Source organism: Pleurodeles waltl, chromosome 5, assembly GCF_031143425.1.
Source record: "Pleurodeles waltl isolate 20211129_DDA chromosome 5, aPleWal1.hap1.20221129, whole genome shotgun sequence".
Taxonomy (NCBI): domain Eukaryota; kingdom Metazoa; phylum Chordata; class Amphibia; order Caudata; family Salamandridae; genus Pleurodeles; species Pleurodeles waltl.
Window position 1 is genome coordinate 1,282,621,668 of NC_090444.1, and position 13,791 is coordinate 1,282,635,458.

General features: G+C 40.5%; 1 protein-coding gene across 6 annotated transcripts in view; it reads left to right on the plus strand.

Annotated features, from left to right (window-relative positions):
* Positions 1-2,815: 2,815 nt before the first annotated feature.
* The window catches only part of MANEA (mannosidase endo-alpha), a 177,556-nt gene continuing 166,580 nt past the window's right edge, over positions 2,816-13,791 (plus strand). Inside the window, exon 1 of one of the 6 annotated variants that reach the window (XM_069235518.1) lies at positions 2,816-2,886. The gene's annotated coding sequence lies outside the window, so the exon portion shown is untranslated. Of the gene's footprint in view, positions 2,887-3,077; positions 3,528-3,699; positions 3,817-13,791 lie in introns of those variants that run through there. The other 5 variants (XM_069235513.1, XM_069235516.1, XM_069235517.1 and 2 more) reach the window with 5 other exon arrangements.

Sequence of the window (13,791 nt, forward strand, 5' to 3'; positions counted from 1 at the left end):
CCAATCCAGCCACGGGCCCATCCATCTGGCCCATCAAGACTCACTCTCATTTCATCAGTCCATAAAACCTTAGAAAAATCAGTCTTGAGATATTTCTTGGCCCAGTCTTGACGTTTCAGCTTGTGTGTCTTGTTCAGTGGTGGTCGTCTTTCAGCCTTTCTTACCTTGGCCATGTCTCTGAGTATTGCACACCTTGTGCTTTTGGGCACTCCAGTGATGTTGCAGCTCTGAAATATGGCCAAACTGGTGGCAAGTGGCATCGTGGCAGCTGCACGCTTGACTTTTCTCAGTTCATGGGCAGTTATTTTGCGCCTTGGTTTTTCCACACGCTTCTTGCGACCCTGTTGACTATTTTGAATGAAACGCTTGATTGTTCGATTATCACGCTTCAGAAGCTTTGCAATTTTAAGAGTGCTGCATCCCTCTGCAAGATATCTCACTATTTTTTACTTTTCTGAGCCTGTCAAGTCCTTCTTTTGACCCATTTTGCCAAAGGAAAGGAAGTTGCCTAATAATTATGCACACCTGATATAGGGTGTTGATGTCATTAGACCACACCCCTTCTCATTACAGAGATGCACATCACCTAATATGCTTAATTGGTAGTAGGCTTTCGAGCCTATACAGCTTGGAGTAAGACAACATGCATAAAGAGGATGATGTGGTCAAAATACTCATTTGCCTAATAATTCTGCACTCCCTGTAGTGGGTGGAATGTCCGGTATGATTTCATAGTCTTGTGGTCCTTTGCACATCTTCGGTCAGTGGCTCCATTGTCTGTACCGGTTCAGGCGACCTTGTACCTACGAGTGGTCTACAGTGTTGCATTCAGCTAAAATGTTTCTACAAGCAAGTCGAATTTCATGAGAACGGATCTACTACAGTTACATTCAGCTTCTAGTGTGGAGAAAAACAAGAGTTCATGTCCTTCAGCAAGTCAGCACACTGCACGTTAGAAAAACACATTTAATATGAGAGTCAGGCAGTTAGGCCTCAACTCATGCTAACTAAGGCCTAGTGATTTATTAGCAAAACCTTTACATATATCTATTATTATTAGTGTAAAATCATATCATAACATAACATTTCAACATTATTAGTCAGTTTCATTAGTCCCCGTATATATTGGCGGCCACTCCCCGTGGGCACATTTCAAACGCACGTTTTAGCACAATACATTAATACATTTTCTACGCTGCATTATTACACATTAGTTCATAAACATTTCATGTTAATATAGATTATATAAGCTACGCTCTCTCAAAAGTAATTCAGCAAATTAATTGGTCAGTCATTTTGTCACCGTCAACGTCACCCCTGACAGCCTACCTAACTAAGATTAGCATTAGCATGTGAGTCTTCATGATAAAACAATTTAGAGAAAACATTAACTTGGAAAAATCTACCTAAGAGAGGAAATCTCTATAAAACTGCGCAGTTGGTACCTAGAATAAAAGGCACAAAATTGTCAGTCACATTTTCATTGCTACCTATCCAAGATAGATCAGCAACAAGTCAGTCTTTGTCTTCAGGTAATCAATAGTTAGCTACAGATCAGGCTCACAGAGTATAAGCCCAATATCAGCACCTCGGACAGCGTCTCCTGACGTCATCAACTTTCTCCTCGCAGTTCTGTTTCCTCGCCCCTTGTCATGACTTTTTACTAGGGTCTTCCAGTCCATCCCACTAATTGCTCAATCTGTCAGAAGTTATGACTCGAACCTATAGTTTTTGTTTACCAAATCTTTGAGTTTGCATATGTCTTGTGTCCCATAAAACTGATTGGTTCTTCTTGCGATAAGAACATCATCTGGCTCTTCAGGTAACAAAATTGTTGCATACGACTCTCCAGTCAGTGCCTCTATTGTTCGAGTCCTGGGAAAGTGTAATTAGCCTAAACTACATATAATTGTATCAAATTGTCTTCATCATCTCCTGTCTGTTGGTACATTGCAGAATGTTCTAGCTAAGCAGTCTGAACTATGAGCAGTTCAAGGTCTCCTTCTCCAGTTACTAGTCCTTTGCGAAGCATTCGAAATTCTCCATGTTCAGAGCAAGCGAGGCCCAGTGAAACCAGGCCCTTAGTCTAGCTAATTTAAGAATATGAAATAATATAAAACATAGGTTATACGTTTCGTTATGACATATTAGTACATATTTCTTTTTTTTTTTCATTATTTTGCACCTTTTAGTCATTTTAGTACATATGGTGATCACTCCCCGAGGGCACATTTTCAAACGTGCACATTATTTTTCTACAATTAATTTCTCTATGCATTTTCTAATTAGTAAACACACACATGTGATTAATGATTTCTTAATTAACATCTCTGCTCCATCACTTCTTTTTTCCACACCAATACTTATTAATTTCAATGATATTCACTTGTAAAGCTTCTCATCGCCATGCAACATTCCTGTAAAGCCAAACCTACTTGGATTGCCAATGCTAGTTTTCAAAGTTTGGGGCAGTTTATGCGTATACCAAAATGAAGTAAAAACTACCTGGTCACAAAAGAATACTGGGCACGGAGTTCGTACAACTGAAGTACAGTGACTTTCTATTTTTATTGGATGCCTAATCTGCAGCCCTGCCCTTTCTGTATTTCATTTCAGTGTTTACACCATACTACACTGGCGCTTTAACGTTACACTGGACCCAGCATTTATTCTGAAACTATTGGTTTAAACTTACATCCCTCTTCTGTGGGTTACTCGTCCAGCACGTTTAACCTACACAGTGAGTACAGTGTGAGATGAAGCCTGACAGAGCGAAATAGAAATGTATTGGTCACGTGACTTTGAGTCGTTGCTCAGGGTGTTTCCTCTAACTAAAATTAGTCAGTACGGTGCTTATCCTGCTCTGCGACTGGGACCACGTTTTAGGTCAGTTTCCACAAACTGCGCTGTACGATAGTTTATTACGTTGCTCTGCAGCTTCTCTAACGCAATATGGCGTTGGCAGGCTCTTCTCTTCTGCGTAAGCTAGTATTGCAGTCTAGGGCTTGTTTGTTGTCGTTGAAGCCGGTCATGTCATTTTGTGGGTTCGGCTTGTATTGGTCTTTCTTCACGGCAACTTGCGGTTGTACAATAGTGTCTTGCTTAACAATTCAGCGATGGGCGCTGCACCTTTGTCTGTCACCTGTCCTACCTTCGCGCCACCCGCGGCGCGGTCCTAGGGCGGGAGCCACCACAGAGTAGGGCGGGTGAGTAGGGCAGTGCAGCGTGAGCGCAAATTCACTGTGAGGCGGTGGCGTTTCTTCGCCGAGGATAAGTCGTCAAATGTCAGTTCCTGGTAGATGCGCACATGCTTATACCGTATGGGTAAGAGAGGCTATTACGCCGATGAAATGTAACCCCTAGAGGACATCGCTTGGCTTCCTGTGTGGAGACCCTGCACTGCGTTGTAGGACGGGAGCGCATCGTAGCAAAGCGGCCGTCTCTGCTCTAAGCAAGCCAACAGAGACTGTTGTTGGACATCGAAAGATGCGTATCAGTAAAACGTATTAAGGCGGGTGATTGAAATGGTGACAGATTTATTCTCTTTTGTTTGTTGTGTCACACAAAACTATACCTTTTTATAAGCATTCTTATTAATCTGTCACTGGTCCCTTTTATTCCCTGCGATAGGGCATTATTTGTTGGACTCAGGCCCAACATACTATCTAGATCCGAAACGTGTCCATGGTGTGAGCACTGTTGCTCTCTTTTTAAGGAAGGGGATACCTGGTTTAGGGACTACAAGACAGGACCGCTAGAAATATGCGACAAAGGAGGACCAGATTCTGCAGCAGGGTTGACTAAATCGTGCGGCAAGTAAGAGCAAATTATGCAGCTTAATACATTACACTTTTACGCAGTATTTACTGTTATGCCACTGTTACACATATTGACGCCGTAAGGGCAAATATTTCAACGTATCAGTTGAATACCTATATAGAACAATCGGGAACTGACGGGTGACCTGCAAGTCAGCGATAAAAGGCCTGCCACTGGGCAACAATACATGCGGTACTGGTTTTAGTAACTTTTGATCTGTTTGACGTAGAAACAATATTTTTTGCAAAAATCGGCAAACTATGCAAAAGATTATGAACTACGTGGCAACAACTATTACCCCGAAAACTCCGTAGCCACAGAACTGCATATTTACAGTGGTCCTGCTCCATTAGTGAACCACACCCCTCATCAAACTGACGTAATTGTTAACTGGAGCTTTCCATAGATGCATTGGTAGCCAGCACACGGTTTGTTAGGATTACTAAATGTTTAGTTTACTTTAAAAGTGAGTGCGCTAACACTGAGGCAGGATACTGTTTGTATCGTCGAGGGTTCAGGCGAAAGAGTTGGTTATTGCTTCTTGTTTCCCCACCTACTCCTGCCTTGCAATTATGACCTGCTTTTGTTGAACAACACCGTTTCCCCTTTTATTTCTGGAGAGGGTGGGCTAGTTGCTGACTGTCAGCTGACAGAGTTGTTTGACTTGGACTGAAACGCGCAGACGAGCGTGTCACACCAAGTTCCCTTCCTGCTTGTTGAGTTCCCTTATCTATGCCTCGGGTTTCGTTCCTGCTAAACCTTTATTAGTGAACACCTTTGTAGGTTTAAAAATAGTGGTGTCTGTGAAATCTAAACCCTTGCCCCACTCGTTAGCCGCATTTGTCTCAAGCGACACTTTATTTAGCCTCCCATGTATTTGAAAGGAATCGATGCCTTTGACTCTGAAAGAATTACCCTAAAGCTATCTCATTGGCTTGAACCCTCCTATGTGAAAGTCTGTACCCCAAAAAATTCAAGCTTTACTCCTAGTCCTCTAAACAGGGTTATGCCCATCGTTGATGACATTGCTAGGAATCCTTGTGCATAGTAATGTTTGTATTTATTTTCATTTTATATTTATTTATTGACTTTTATGAAGCACAAACTTGACCCGCGAGTATCCGAGTGCTGTACATAATTAAATAGCAGACGAGATACAGAGTAACAGAATATTTACAGGCAACTTGCAGTTTAAGCATGATGGTTACAACTCACGTAGTTTTTGGTGCAGGCTATAGTTTGATCTTATCTGTTGCAATATAAAACAATATATACAGGTAGACAGCATTGTAGATCGAAATTCCCAAGAAAATCTGTTATTGTGTAAGATGTGTCTAGGCAGCATACATTTGTATTTGCTTTCCCATATAGACAGGTAGTAATTAGTGTGGGCGGAGATTTACAGGTAATACTATATTTCCATTGTATACGTCCAAGGGGTTTACAGTGAGAGGTTCCCAGTAGTGTGATTGCTTCTGCCTAACTATATCTTTCTGTTTCGATTCGAGGGTGTTCAGGGAGTTGAAAATTCGAGCTTCTCCTTGTGCAACTTCCATCTGATAGGGTTGGTTTTTGTGCCAGGTATTTTGTGGTTACTTGATGTAGTGCTTTGTATGTAACTTAATATTTCTTTACTATGCACCTAGCTTCGATAGGTAGCCACGTTAGAGCGTTCAGACAAGGAATTATGTGATTTTAGCGATTTGTCCAGGTTACTAGTTTTGTGGGTGGGTGGAGAAGAGATCTAAAGGGTGTTAGTTAAGATTTGGATGTGCCAATAAGAACCTCATTGCCGTAATCTAGTCTGTATATTACAAGAACTTGCACAACATTGCAGAAATCGGATAATGGAATGAATGACTTGATTTTCCTAAGAAGCCTTAGCTGGTAGAGTGCACCTTTGATGTTGGAGTTGGTGTAGGTGATCATGTTTGGGTGTTTAAGAGAGATTACTAGAGATTTTGTACAATCAATGGTTTTTGGTATGCAATCTAGGGCATTCAGCTGATAGAGGCAGTTGTGTCTTAGAAAGGGTTGTGGGGGAATAAGTAGGTCAGACTTTAGTGGGTTTAGTTTTAAGTGGTTAAATGAGAGCCCGTCTTGATTTTTGTCGATGTTTGATTAAGATGGATTACATCCTGCAGGGAGCTGATTTCGAGGTAGAGGTGGGGGTAATCTGCATAAAGATGGTCCTGTATTTGTGCCTGGTCGAAAACTGAGGTTAGGGGTTCCATGTCTAGGTTAAAGAGGATTGGTGCGTGGATGGAACATTGAGGAATTCCTTGGTTCATATGGGTTGCATTTGATAGGAAGTGCTATAGTTTAATTTGTTAGAGGCAATTGTTCATGTAAGAGGAGAGCCATTTGAGGACTGTTACTTACACACTCATTTGAGCCTTTAAAGTGTTAAGTAATATGTTGCTGTTCACAGTGTCAAATGCTGTGGATAGATCAAGGAATATACACAGACAAGATACTACTTTTTGCAATATGATTACAAACATTGGGTTTTGTATACTTCTGTTGTTGTGCTTTTGACTCTTCCTTGACTTGTAATATAGGATCATGTCTGTGAAAATGATTGCAGACCATCTTACCACACCTTCCTGACAATCCAGCCTTCATCGCCTACTAAAACTAGGCTCAACCTACAGAGTTTTTAATTTGCACCCACACATATACATAGGGTGTAAAGGCTGACACATTTCAGATGCAGCTTTTCAATGCATCTTATTACTTCCCTTTTAACCCACCAACCTTCGTCCTATATGTCCAAAATAGCAATAATTGAATTTCAGTGTTTTTTCATGGCACACATTAGTGTGTGATTGAACACTATAGAGGCTCTGGATCGTCCCATGTACATCTTTCCTTCTAGTATTATCCTTCAAGTATGTATTATCCTATCCTGTTGGCGAACTATCTTGTTGCAAAGTGATTGGCCCATAATGTATTACCAACAAATATGGCTTTATAATTCTCCATCCTCTTTCTGGGCCATCAAGTTATTTTATAACAAAATTGTCCATTCCTGAAGTGTCTGCCTTGTGGCCCGTGTCATGGCTGTGTTTAATAAACAGGGTACTTGTTTTTTTTATTTATTTTTTTTAGCTTTTTTGTGAATTTTACTTGTGGTCTATGCTAACAAGTCTAAGCAGTGCTTGGGTATCAATCTTGATTGGAAGAAGGTGAAGGGTCGCTGTCCCCTGCCTATCTACACCCTGCTGAGTTTCTTCAAAACTCTGATTGATTTCACCAATTCCTGGTATACTACCTTCCCTTTAGAATATTGTGGTGCAGGTAGTCCTCTTGCCAGATATAGATGTGAGAGAGCGTAGCATATATATAATCAACATTAACATGAAATGTTTAGGAACTAATGTGTAATAATGCCGCATAGAAAATGTATTAATATATTTTTGCTAAAACGTGCGCTTGAAATGTGCCCACGGGAAGTGGCCGTCAATGTATACGGGGACTAATGAAAATGACTAATGTTGATGAATTCTTATGTTAAAAGATGGTATTACACTAATTATTAAAGGTTATGTTGCTGAAATGCTGCTAATAAATCATTAGGCTTTAGTTAGCATGAGTTGAGGCCTAGCTGTCTGACTCTCAAATTAAATGTGTTTTTCTAAACGTGCAGTGTGCTGACTTGCTAAAGGACATGAACTCTTGTTTTCCCAAACTAGAAGCTGAATGTAACTGTAGTAGATCCGTTCTCATGAAATTCATCCTGCCTGTAGAAACATTTTAGCTGAATTCAACACTGTAGACCACTCGTAGGTACAAGGTCGCCTAAACCGGTACGGACAATGGAGCCACTGACCAAAGATACACAAAGAATCACAAGAGGATGAAATCATACCGGACATTCTACCTCTAAAGACGTCAATCATAAGAACCAATAAAATGCCTGAGAACTATTATGGTTGTGACAAATTCAATGACCTAATTTAAAGTTAATTAGTTAAAGATAGTGGGGTGCAACCCCTTGTCCAATTAGGTTTTAGGGGAATGTACAAGGAAAAAGGGATAAAACCCCTTGACACACGGAAATTAGTTAGTTAGGGGAATGCTGATGGGATTTGCTGTGTTCCAGAGACTTTGTCACTTTGCTTAGTGACTTGCTGATTTTACCTTAAACCATCCTTAGATTGCCCGCTATACTTTACCTCCTTATGAGGGAAGTACCTTTTTTCCCTTCCTGCCTGAGCTTAGTTCCTGACTGATGGCGAACCAACTGATGTCCTGAGGACGAAGACAAAACCTGAATGCTGACCACAAGTGAAGGGTAACTATGACAATGAAATTGTAATTGTCTGTTTGCTTTTCCTTTCTAGGTACCAACTGCTTCTTTTGACAGAGACCGTAGTTAGATGTTTTCCAAATTGGTGTTACTAAATTGTTTTGCATGAAGCCCAACATGCCAATGCTAATTCGAGGTTAGGTGAGGGGTTCACTAAAACTGACGCAAATAGACAAATGACAGAATCTATGCTTTGTTGAATAATGTGTTAGTGATACTCTGCTAAGGATAGCCTATGTTTACGCTGTGTTATGTTCTGATGTTCGTGATTCTTGCCTTGATGAAATCTTATCAGAGTTGCCATATTGTGACTATGCTAATAAGCTTCTTGGTTTTGAGATTAATAAACTTGATAGTGGAATTGTAATCAATAGGGAATAAATATTACAAAATTCATACTAAACTGGTGTGGTTATTCATGACTGAAAGGTCATGGTGGTTTTCGGGTTTTATTAAATGTCATTAACTAAAGTGAAATGCATTGTTGTAGTAAATATTGATGACATTATTGACGTATTGATTGACATGTTGATTAGTTATCTCGTCCTAAGGTGTCTTCAATCGGGGTCAAAAGATTAATCGGCCTAAAACGAGTCCCAAAGTGAATAAATTGGTCATAAATGTTGGATGCATTCTGTGCTGCAGCCCAACAGACCAGACCTCTAGTTCAGTCAAGGTTAAATCATTTAGCTTTTTTGAAACCCGCAAATCTAAAATAAATTCATGAGGCCTCACTATGGGCAAAGCACGTTGGTTAAAGTAGGATTACCATTGACAGTGCTTCATTCTCTAACTGTATTCCTTTACTGTTGAAAGTTGATGTGCTTCAGTCTCATGTTTGGATTCTATGATAGTGTCTGGTTGCCAGTAAGAAACCTGCATCGGTCTGCTGTCTTGTTATTCAGTCCCAACAGATACCTACCCCCTGTAGGATCCATGGACTGAACACTCCTGCTGTATCACGTTTAGTCGTGCAACTTTAACTATGGGTGCAATAACAGCAGACAATTGCGTAAAATTAGCCGCCTATTCACCTGTTCCTGTTGCAGATATCTGTTACTGAAATCAAAGCTGTTGCCACGAAAGAAAGGCAGCTGGAAATAAGCTTAAGGACAGGACATCCAGAGTCTGATGTAATTTTTATGACGTGTGCATGCTACTAGACCTCGCAGGTTAAAACCCACCCAAATGCATTATTGTTCAGGTCCGCTAAACACACTGCCACCGTTTGTGGGATGGCATTTGTCTGCTCTTGTCATGGGGACTGCCTTGATCTAGTAGACAGCCAATTGTTTTTCCATCTAATATTGATGAAATTGTGAGCTTTTTCTATCAGTTTGATGCAAATGATTACCACTTTTTCCTGCTTGTTGTATTCTACTTTGGACATCTGTATCATCATACCCTCACAGCCATCCACGTCGTAATGCAAGTACAAGCTTCGCTGTAGCAGTGGTAGGCTTGAAGGTTCCCCATAGGAAATCCCAAGCTTCTCAACTCTTCTGCCCTAATATTAATCGTTGATTGTTCCATAGAAACCCACCTTGCAACATTTCTAATAATTGCTTTGAGCATTCCTTTTAACCTAACCATCCAGGCCGTCAGATGAGTGGCACGTTAATTTCGAGGGGCCCGATAACAGGTTTCTAGCATAATTACACGTTTTTGTAGCCAAAATCTCCTTGCGAAACTCTATGGGAAAACCTACAGGAATAGGCACAGAAACACATATTCCCAAGTTATTCCTCCCAAAACAAATAAACCCTTTTATTTCCCTGCCCCCACTATAATAGTAGTTCTTCAGTGGGCTGTAGTATAAAGTCAACACAGTTCATTAGTTAAGTCAAAACAAATGCCGACCTGGTATGTTTAAAATTCACTAACATGCTGCATATTTTAATTTGGATTTCAACTGCATCCTGGCCATGCATTGAACATGAAAGGCTGAAAACGTGAGCCCTATACCTTTGGATGTTTAGTTGTCATTTGGGGTCCAAAATTAGAAAACTGCAGTGAGTGAGGAGCCTGGGTGTGAGTGAAAAGGACTAGAGATGCCAGTGAACCGAGTGTCCTATTTGGAGAAGTGAAAAGTGGCAAAGCTCAGGCAGACTTTAGAGTGCTGGAGGACTGAACCTGGTGTTCATCTTACCTCTGATGAGAAACCACTGCTGGTAATGTGGATGCAGATCTCACCCAGAAAGACAGGCTAATGCCCTCTGTGGGACGGGCACGGGAGTGATGGCGAAAAGGGCTTGATCTAGTTAGTGGATATGTTCTTGGTGATGTGAACAGCTACCTCTTCACACAACCAAGGATTGGTCTGGCTGCCCTCCCCCCCCCCCCCCCCCTCACTCCCACCCTGCCAGGTTGAGGGACTTACTTGGTGGTCATTGCTGTTACCTGAAGCTTGCCTGGGGACACACATTTAAATATTCTCATACTAATGTGGACCCTCATTTATATAAAAGGTAAACATCTTGTTGTTGGCATCAAATTAGGATGGTTGGAACTGAGAGTGGTGACCTGGTAATAAGGGGTTACCCATGGCATGTATGAATCTGACTGTGTATTCAGGAGAAAAAGCTGACTACACCTGTTGGATAAAGGCTGTGTATGATCCATATGTTTTCAAAGAGACTCATATGAAAAATTGTAAATGCATAAATACTCCTTTGAGATAATGTACACAGCTAGGCACTACTACTACCCACAAAGGCATTTAGAAGATTCTTACAGTGAGTGCCCTTTCACAGCAGTGAAAGGCAAACAGACAGGCTGATGCACGAAGACCAATGCTGATTAGGTAGCTAGGTAAATCACTACACTGATACTGATGAGACAGAGGAATGTCCTTGAAGAAATCAAAGACTGTCTCTTACAACAACATTTCGGAATACTTAATGGTAAAAATAGGCTTAACTCAATGGTATTGACAATCCTTTTTTAGTGTTAAAGCAAATTAATTTGGTCTACTACCAAGGCGGCATAGAATTGAGCAGGTTAATACTGAAAATCCCATTAGGAACAATGGGCTATAGAGAGGGACTTTCATCAAGGGTGTCTTGGGTCACCAGTTCTGTTTGCTCTGGCAATGGAGACATTAGATGACATCTTGAAAATGGTCTGACAGATATGAATATTGCAGTAGCAGACATTCATATTATCCACTGACACAGACAACCTACTAATATCCTTGAAACACCCAATACAGACAACATGGGTGATGCAGTAAGTAATACAAAAATATGAGATGGTGGTCAGGCTTACGAAAAAGTGGGAACATTGCAGCTTTTCTTGATTGACAAACCAACGGGAAGGAAATAATTTACTTCTTAAGGTACCTCTGGCCTGTCCCCATATATATTCAACTTCACTTATCTGGATCTTATGGTCTGTCACTTCCTTAAAGATCAATTTAAGCATGACAACTGAAAGATGCAGAATAAGTAGACAGAAGTTTTCACTAGGGTTTGGAAACATTGTGCCCCTTTGTCGCCAGAGATCATGTGCTCAGTAAGATTCATATGTTACAAAAACTGCAGGATATATTTATGGGGCTGTCGCAAAGCATATGTGCGGATGTCGTCTCCCAAGTGGAATCAAAATACTTCACACTGATCTCTTATGGGGTTAGGTATAGGAAAGCAAGGTGATTGCTAACATTGCTCTTGCAAAATTACTCTGTGGCTGATTCTTAGTCCTTATTTTGCCAGGCAGTGGCAATTAGCAGTGCAGTGCTTGGCTGGATCAATGTCACAAAAACCAAAACAGTGAAAAAGCATGATCAAACCCACCCTGACAAATGAGTGACTTATGAGAAGAGAGAAAAAAGCACACCCTTCATAGCAAAATAAATTACACAAAAATGGATGAGGGTTTGTGTAAGAAAGTGATTTGTAACCACATCTAAACTGTAGACTTAATCACTTTTGAACTATTAACATGTTTTTGGCTACTGGATCATTTTGATAAGATAGCGACGCATACATCGGGCTTTGCAACATGGCTGGCCTCTGAAAGATGGCTGGTGTTCATGGGGGCAGACGTTTTACATTTGCATACATTCTGGGTACTCAAGGGCTGGTTGGTGTTTTTGGAATCTGTTAAAGCATCAAGTGTGACTTTGGGTCATAGATGTTGTTCTCGAACCATTCAGTATTGTCCAGCAGCATCCTGTCACTGATGGTGATGGGCAAGGGAGGCAATCCTGCAGCAGTCCCATATGCATTTGTAAGCACGTTAAACCTTGCCTGTCCCTTAATATGAGGGAGACATAGAAAACAGGTTTGAGAATGCTAGATTTAATATCCTAACAATATACAGCATAGCTTTTTCCTAAAACCTGCCATTTCAACCATCCTAAATGCTCTCATTCTTCAGCAGTTCTACACATGCCTCCCTAATGGTATTCTACCACATAAGGGAATGGACGATGATTAAAGAATTCTCAGTTTGGATAACAAAGATAAGTGGGGGCAAATGGATAGAAGTGATTTATGTGATCTAAATATGAGTGCAAGGACTTCTTCGCTCCAGAACGAAAGCAATGTTCTGTCTAAATTTATAAAACCTACAACTTCGTACTAATTTGTACTCCTTGCAATCCAGTTTAAAGCTGTTTATTACCCCCTCCTGTTTGAAACTTAAACATGGATGCTGGTCCAAATTAGTGTTCGTGCAAATGTTAACAATTTATGAGTGTGGGAGGATGTAACCGGAGATTGGAGTTATTTTGTGCATGACCTTTTATACCCACCAGATACAGACCCTTCCTTTATAAATGTATTTACCTTAAATGTGTTTGCCTTGGGCCTTTAGTGATGTACATCTGTTGCAGATGGGCTAATGTAGTCACAAATGAGGATAAGCCAGTTTTTCAATGCTTTCTTAAATTTCAGCAAATTTGTTTCCATTTGCAGATCTAGAAGGAAGTGCATTCCGTATGAACTAGTTGTCTCCTCTGGGAGGGCTTTGCCGCTTAGGCATGAACTTTTTAGACAATGAATTCTTGACAGAAAATGTCAAGTGAGAGAGATAGGCAAGGTAATTAATTTCCTTTGAAGTGATTTGTCAAAGGAGAAGATCTACTTTCAGAAAATGATTTGAGAAATGAGAATACTTTCGTATAAGTTGTTTAGATATTGGAAGCTAATGTGCAGGTCAGTGCCATGGAAATGTGATCAGATAATTTGAGCTTCAATGTAGATTTTGCCTCAGCATTTTGAATCAGCTGTAGTTGCGAACTGAATTGTTTAGTAGTCCCTAGTCAACTGCATTATTATAGATTATGTATGCCAAAATGAATGTTTTACATTAGTGATCTTTTGTGGGAAAGCAAAAAAAAAAAAGACGACTTCACATAGGATGATGATGTGCCTATCCATTGATCTATTGGGTGAAATCTAATTTGACATGTATTTTTACTCCTGGATTTTTCCCTGTAGTTGATGCCATGGGATTTCGGTGGCAAAGTAGAGGGGAGGTTCTACTGCTAGTGGTCAGAAATATTGAAACTTGGGGTGGGGCATTGTTTTAGAGTATTGACATTTCGATTTTCTGCTTTTCATCATTGGGCCATTTGAGCACATGTAAACATTAGTTGCCAATCTGTTGCTCTGAATGGGGTTTGTCTCGAACTTCAGAGTGGAGTATTGTCTGAC